Source organism: Myotis brandtii, unplaced genomic scaffold, assembly GCF_000412655.1.
Source record: "Myotis brandtii unplaced genomic scaffold, ASM41265v1 scaffold506, whole genome shotgun sequence".
Lineage (NCBI taxonomy): Eukaryota > Metazoa > Chordata > Mammalia > Chiroptera > Vespertilionidae > Myotis > Myotis brandtii.
The window spans coordinates 2,802,757-2,809,980 of record NW_005369287.1 but is presented as its reverse complement, the minus strand read 5'-3'; positions in this window follow the sequence as shown (position 1 = coordinate 2,809,980).

Here is a 7,224-nt window from a genome sequence, read left to right as displayed (position 1 = left end):
TCTCTGGGGTCTTGAGAAGTGCCTGGTTCATAGTAGGTTCTCAACCTATGTTTGATGAATTAATAGAAAAGTAACCCCTGATCTGTTGGCTTAACCCATCAAAGGACCCCAAGGAGAGAGCATGCCAAGGGTCATGGTATTGCTCTCAGTCAAATAAGGAACTTGCCTAGGGGTCACGTGGGTCTCTTCTCAGCATCTTCTTTTCAGGGCAGCGGCCATGTCCTTTTGTGCTTTTCTGTCTCTGGTAGCTAGTACAGTGCCTAGCACCCACAGTGAGCTTCGGTGAATGGAAGGAGGAATAAATGAGCCTCAAAAGCAACATATACCAGCCAACGTAGGATTTCAAACCTGATGGATCTGAAGCCGTCTCACAAATCATCTGCCACCAGCCTGAGGCCACATAACTGAAAAATCACTGCACAATGTAGCATTTACTTGCAGGCTGCCTTCGGGGCGGTGGAGGTTGTGGGCTGGGTCCTGAGTAAACACAGGCCGCACTGAAGAGCCATTGTGGGCGCTGGTAGTTCTTTCAAGTTCCTCTGGGGTCTGCAGTTGATTTGCAGCTGGAGCCAAGTCCCTGCCAAGGCCCTCTCCTTTTTTGCAATTGAATTATTAACTAAAAGAAAACCATCCAGGGTGTAGGAGTTAGCAGCGGCCTGCCAATGGTAAGGAACTTTTGTTTACTCAGAGTGTTTGCACCTAATCTAATGAAAAGTAGGAATGAGCCCTCAGAAAGCAATTCCGAAGTTCTGGCCACGAAGAAAGACAGGCTTTGGACTTGGCAGGAAGGCATTTCAGGGCAGCCAAGGACTGGGGCTGCAGGTCTACCCCCCAGGATACGACTTATTTCCCGGTGGGTGTTATCCACGGGTTGCTTCTGTGCTTGTTTTGGGGGACCCTGGCAGGACCCCAGTGCTCCCATCTCCCAAATATCTCATCTCTCCAGTTTGAATCCTGCAGCTTTCACTGAAGACTTTGATCCTTGTGGAGATGCAAATGCCACGGAGAGGGACAGCTCTGCAAAGGGGTCAAGAACTGAGTTCACATCTGATTTTTGCAACTTAACGTCTATGGAACCATGAACACATCACTTTACAACTCCGGGCCTCAGTTTCTTTGCCTATAAAATGGAGATGAGCCTTAACTGGTTTGGCTCAATGGATAGAGCGTCGGCCTGCAGACTGAAGGGTCCCGGGTTCGATTCCAGTCAAGGGCATGTACCTTGGTTGCAGGCACATCCCCAGTAGGGGGTGTGCAAAATCAATAAAATATAAAAAATAAAAAAAAAATAAAATGGAGATGATAGTGCTACCTACCATACAGGGTTTTTGGTATTGGAATTACTTTGTAAGTCAGAAAACTTTCTACAGGTAAAACGATGTCCGTAATAATTTCAACATGCAGAGTACTTAGCACATTGCCTTGCTCTGTAAGCCACTTGAGGGCAAGGGCTGTGTCTTATTTTGTATCTAGCTTCTATTTGAGTACATGACACAGAGTAGGTGGCTAGTAAAGGGCAGGCTAATTTACAGCAGCAGGAGAGATAAGCATACTCCTGTCTTCTGTCATGTCTAATATTAAAATTCTCTCTTGAAAGAGCTCATCTTGGTCCATATGTTGATTTTGCTTTTTACTGAACTGTAACAAGGCATAGATATTTTTAATTTTACTTTGAGCCCTAGCTGGTTTGGCTCAGGGGGTCCCGGGTTCGATTCCCATCAAAGGCACATTCCTTGGTTGCAGGCTTGATCCCTAGCCCTGTTGGGGCATGTGTGGGAGACAAACAATCGATGTATCTCTCTCACATCAGTACTGAACTGTAACAAGGCATAGATATTTTTAATTTTACTTTGAGCCCTAGCTGGTTTGGCTCAGTGGATTGAGCGTCGGCCTGCAGACTGAAGGGTCCTGGGTTTGATTCTGGTCAAAGGCACATTCCTTGGTTGCAGGCTTGATCCCCAGCCCTGTTGGGGCATGTGTGGGAGACAAACAATGGATGTATCTCTCTCACATCAGTCTTTCTCTTTCTCTCTCTCTCTCTCTCTCTCTCTCTCTCTCTCTCTCTCCTCCCTTCCCCTCCCTTCCACTCTCCCTAAAAATCAATGGAAGAATATCCTTGGGTGAGGATTAAAAAAAATTTTTTTAGTTTGCAAAGTAGTGTGATAGAAGGGCCCAGTATACCTGGCCATGAAAAAACTGGATTCTACTCTTGGTCTATCATCAATCTCTTGTTGGGTTCATCATTATTTTGCCCTTCATTTCTTGTTCAGTAAAGCCCAGCAATAGAGAGATGACTTCTAAGGAGACTTCCATTATTCTGTTTGGGTCCAATGGCCCCTTTCCTCATTCATAGTTGTCTTCTGTGTTTAGAATGTCTCCTGTTGGCCAGGCTGGAGTCTCCAGTCCCATGCTCCCAACATTTGTCAGAGCATGGGACAAATGTGGTTCCTGCTGGAAAGAGAGTTATCCTGGGGTTGTCTTGGTCCTGCCATACAAGGCCATCTGGAAAGGCAAAGAGACTTCAGCAGGAAGAGGACAGTGTTTTATGGAAACTGCCCAAGGACTGAGCAAAGAGCTGTAAGGGATTCCAAAACAAAGATGCATCCACAAGGGACAAGGGAGCCCAAACAGGTGGAGAGGAGATGACTTACTGCCAAGCAAAGTTGTGTATTTCAAAAGTTAAGTGTCTAGTGCCAATTTCTGAAACAAATTGTATTTGTAAATTTAAGTGGTAGTAGGACCACACCTTAAAGTGGAAAAAAACATGGACCCACTGGGAGTTGGGGAATAGGGATGATTATTCCCATTAAATAATTTTCAAAAGAACTATACACTTGTGCTTTGATCACAATCCATGTATCCTCTTTGTTCAACATACCAACTCATATACTTTAAATATACTTTTTATTCACTTGGAGCCTTAGTTCACTGTCTGAAGATATATATCAAACTATGTGCAAATGTTTTCTCTTTTTAATATTATGTATTGGAAGGTAAAACCACTCACCGCTGGGTTAGCAAATCAACAATTAGGTTAAGTCATCTATAAATAACATACATACACTTCTATAGGAATATACACATGACAATTTTCCAGGCACTTAACTAAAATGGACTTGAACTCAGATAGGTAATGGGAAAAGGGGAGAGATATATTTTGTGTTTCTCCTCTATTTCCTGCACTGAGTATCAGAGTGCTGAATAGAGAAACAAGTGGGTTCTGCCATTTGGTAGTAGTGTGACCATGAACAAATTGCTTAGCTTTCATTCATTCAAAAAACAACTGATGAGCAAACAAGAAGTTGAGAAGCAGTCTCAAGGAACATTCAAGTTGGAGAAGGTTGACTAGTAGAGTCTAGAGATGAAGCCGGGTTAGAGTTAAGAGAGAGCAGCCACAGCACATGGGAGATACTGTATAGGGATATAGCCCCTGAGGAGCCCCTACACTCAGACATTGAATTAATGCCCAATTAAACCCTGTAGCAGGGCATCTCTACTCCGGGAAGACTTACATTATCTGCATCTTGGATTGCTAGGCACGCCATCTGCTGCCTCAGTCCCTGTTTACTTTTTATGCAATCCATAAAAAGGTGGCCAAGCTTGCTTTAATTTATTGAAAAGCATAGAAATAGCCTTGGGAGAATAATTAGAAGCCCACTGTTTTTCATTATATTATAAGACAGCATATTTTCCTGTCTACTGCCTTTTAAGAGGGCCCTGCCAAATAGTCTGTGTAAGAGTCAATGAGCAAATAAAAGGATCGCTCTGTAGCTATTTGGACTTGGTTTTTAAGGAACTTTATCTTCATTCACATGAAAAAATAAACAAATTCTCAACTTCAGCGTCTCCAGGTCCCACAAAAATGCACAATGTGTGCCTACAGAAGCAAAAGGGAAAAAATGATGGAAAAAATGACTCAGTATTTGGAGCAAAATATTCTGCTACCAGTGAACAGAGGGCGCTGCATGGATTGATTAGGTGGTGATATTGACCAAACTATTGGGGGGAAATGGAGCAGTAGGATCTTTTGAAATGCTGCAGAGGAAAAGCTATTATAGACACAATATGTTAAAAATAACCCCAAATGCTAAAGAAGTTGCTGGGCAAAATGATGCTCTTATCCCAAGGTCTTCTGTTTATACTCCAAAATGCCTTTTTTTACCAGTATAAATCTACTTATTTTTCAAATTTTTAACTATAGAAGTCAAAATGAGTTCATTCACCTTATAAAAAAATCAAGATGTTATATAAAAGCCAAAGTACCCTTTGACTACCAACTGAACCAAACACATACATATACCCTACCCGGGATATCCACCATTATGAGTTTAGTGAGTATTATTCAAACAAGAATAAGGAAGTTCAAGACATACTGTTAAGAAAACAAATAAATTTACTAAAATATACGTGATGATAGTGTTCATGTAAAAAATATATACTCTAGACCAGGGGTGGGCAAACTTTTTGACTCGAGGGCCACAATGGGTTCTTAAACTGGACCGGAGGGCCGGAACAAAAGCATGGATGGAGTGTTTGTGTGAACTAATATAAATTCAAAGTAAACATCATTACATAAAAGGGTACGGTCTTTTTTTTTTTTTTAGTTTTATTCATTTCAAACGGGCCGGATCTGGCCCGCGGGCCGTAGTTTGCCCACGGCTGCTCTAGACAATACTATATAGTACCTATATCTATATCCTATTTATTTATGCTAATGATATCTGTATCTCTATAGGACATAAATAGAAAAGTTTAAGGGAATTTTCACTTCTGGTAATGGTGAAATAATTTAGGTAAGTCTCTTTCTGAGGATAAGAACAATTTACAAATCTGTACAAAATCTGATAACATCTACTTAAAGGCATCAAGCAGCTAATAACAGTGTACAATTGTTAGGCTAGGACCCACGGAAGGGCAGGAGCTCAGAGAGATGATCCTATTGATTAAAACCTCTTTTCTTTTTGGGGATAATTGACTTATTATAGAAGGGATTGTTGGGAGAACGAGAAACTGAAGACTCTTTGGATAGCCTTGTCAGGCTAAGGAAACAGGAAAAGGACATGGTTCAACCAAGAAGGGGTGTTCCTTTGCTTTGTGTAGGGATCTCAGTGCACCATAGTGTAGTAAGGGTATCTAAGAAAAGGCAGGTTCTTGCAGAAATTGCAGCTCAGTTTTGAATAATTTTAGTCACTGAATTTGGCTGAAGGTTAGCTCATATTACTTGAAGTGTGTCAAGTGCCTACCAGAAATAAATAAAAACTTCTCTAGAGGAAGAATACCTCATTCTGTAGACAAATTACAAACAATTTGGCAAATACATACCTGGCCTACAATTTAAAAGAAACAGGCACACAAAAGACAAAAAGAAGGAAAAAAGAAGGAAAACAAAAGCAGTTACAGACTTTAACTCTATTCATTATATTCAGGGAGATAAAATAAGAGCCTTCGAAATTTGGCAGAGAACTAGGAACTATAAAAATTTCAAAAAAGTAAAGCCTGCAACTAAAAATTAAAACTGAAATGAAAACCCCAGTGGGTATTTTTAATAGCAGATTAAATATCACTGAAGAGAGATTTAGTGAGCTGGAGTGTATGTTGAAAGAAAATATCTAAAATGAAGCATAAAGAGACAAGAGGAAGAAGATATAAAATAAAAAAAGAAAATTACAGACATAGAGAATGTGTGAAGATCAAACATATGGTAGTTTAGGTGCTAGAAGGGAAGGAGAGTAAGAATGGGACAGAAAAAGTTTGAAGGGATTATGGCTGAGAGTTTTTCTCAATTGATAAAATATATCAAGCCATAAGTAGAAGACATACAAAGCCAAGAAGGATAAATTCAAAGAAAGCCATACTTAGGCACATCATAGTAAAACTGCTAAAACTCGAAGGCCTCTCTGCTCCCTGTCCCCCTCCTCCACCCTCCCCCAAACAAACTTAAAGTGCTAAAGAAAAAAAAGAGATTACCTTCAAAGGAGAAAGAACAAAACCTACAGATGTTTACCCATAGAAACAATGAAAATCCAAAGACAAAATAACAATATATTTAAATTACAGAGAGAAAACGACTGCCAATAGAGAATTCTATGCTAAGTAAAATATTCTTTGTGAAAGAATAAGGACTTTTTGTGTTCAAAAACTACAGAACATCAGCATGCCCACATTAAAATGAATACCAAAGGTGTTCTTCCGGCAGAAGGAAAATAATCCATAAAGGAGAGAGAGACACATGGATTGATTGCCTTCCTTTTGCACACATGCCTGATTAAGGCCAGGAGCCTGCAGTCTGTGGGCCGACGCTCTGTCCACTGGCCAAACCAGCGAGGGTGGAAGTATCAATTAAGATTAATGAGTACGTCTGAAGTTGACCAAGATGGAGTATGTCTACTTCAGACTATGTTTTATTGAAACAAAATACTGTGGGGCAGAACAGGAAAAGCAAGTACCAGAGAACTCTGAAAAAGGATTGGACAAAATTTAATATTCAGGGGTGGGCAAAAGTAGGCCTACAGTTGTAAGTACGGGAAACACAGAGTTTATTTTTGTATTATTATTATTATTTCCTAATTACTATATTATGTCTTTGTATTATAACTTTAAATCCACTTTTGCCCACCCCTGTATATTCAGTAAAACAAGGTACAACAGCAACAGCAAAAAAGTCCCAGCAAATTAGGAATAAAAGGCAAGTTCCTTAACTCAATAAAGACACCTACAAAAAATATACAGCTAACATCATGCTTAATGAGGAGATATTGAATGATTTCTCCCTGTAACCCAGAAATCCCAGTCCTGGTTATCTATCCAAATGAGTTAAAAATCAATGTTCACACAAACATCTGTATGTGAATGCCAATAGCAGCTTTATTCAAAATTTCCCCAAACTGGAAACAACCCAGATGTTCAACAACAGGTGACGAGATAGGCAACCTGTGGTATGTCCATACAACAGAATACTGCTCAGCAATGAAAAGGGAAGAACTATTGATTCACATAACAACATGGATGAGTCTCAGTTGCACTTTACTAAATGAAAGATCCAAAAGTCTATACATTTTATGATTCCATTTATATAAGGAAAATAATCCATAAAGGAAAGAGAGAGACACATCGATTGTTGCCTTCCTTTCGCACGCATGCCTGACCAAGGCTGGGAGCCTGCCATCTGTGGGCCGACGCTCTGTCCACTGGCCAAACCAGCTAGGGCGGAAGTATCAATTAAGA